We start from the raw sequence: 546 nt of genomic DNA on the forward strand, positions 1-546 counted from the left end.
CACCTTCTAGTTTCTATAGAAGTTGGAATTTTGTCTCTGAGTGGTACAGAACAATTTCTACAGCACTTTTCATGACAGGGTTCAGATTTCAGAAATTTTTACCTCTGATCTGGGGTCTGTTTATAAGGCCACAGTGAATGCTATGAAGAAAACCGACACTGCCTACGTCTTCCTCTGGGTGTCTGTACGTCATCACGTTTTCAATGAAATCGATGGGACGTTCACAGCCATTATAAATGACCAAAATGTACAGAGACCCCCCTTTCTCAACGTGCGCCTCAAGCGTGAAGGCCATCGGACCTGCCCTCGTTCCAAAATCGTTTTCTAACCAGCAATATTTCTCCGGTCATGTTTTCAGTCGTTATAGTTTGTTTAAAAACATCATAATGTAGTGAATTTGAACCGTTTTATAGCAATTTTATATCCGTTTAGTGCGATTCTGAGGAATTTATTTGTCGTGCACTCTGAAAGTTTGGACACGTTTTAGGGTGTCGGTCGTTGGTGGTGACATTTCGAAGACAGAGGACATCTATCGACCAAAAGACG

Source organism: Salvelinus sp. IW2-2015, linkage group LG1 (assembly GCF_002910315.2).
Source record: "Salvelinus sp. IW2-2015 linkage group LG1, ASM291031v2, whole genome shotgun sequence".
NCBI lineage: Eukaryota > Metazoa > Chordata > Actinopteri > Salmoniformes > Salmonidae > Salvelinus > Salvelinus sp. IW2-2015.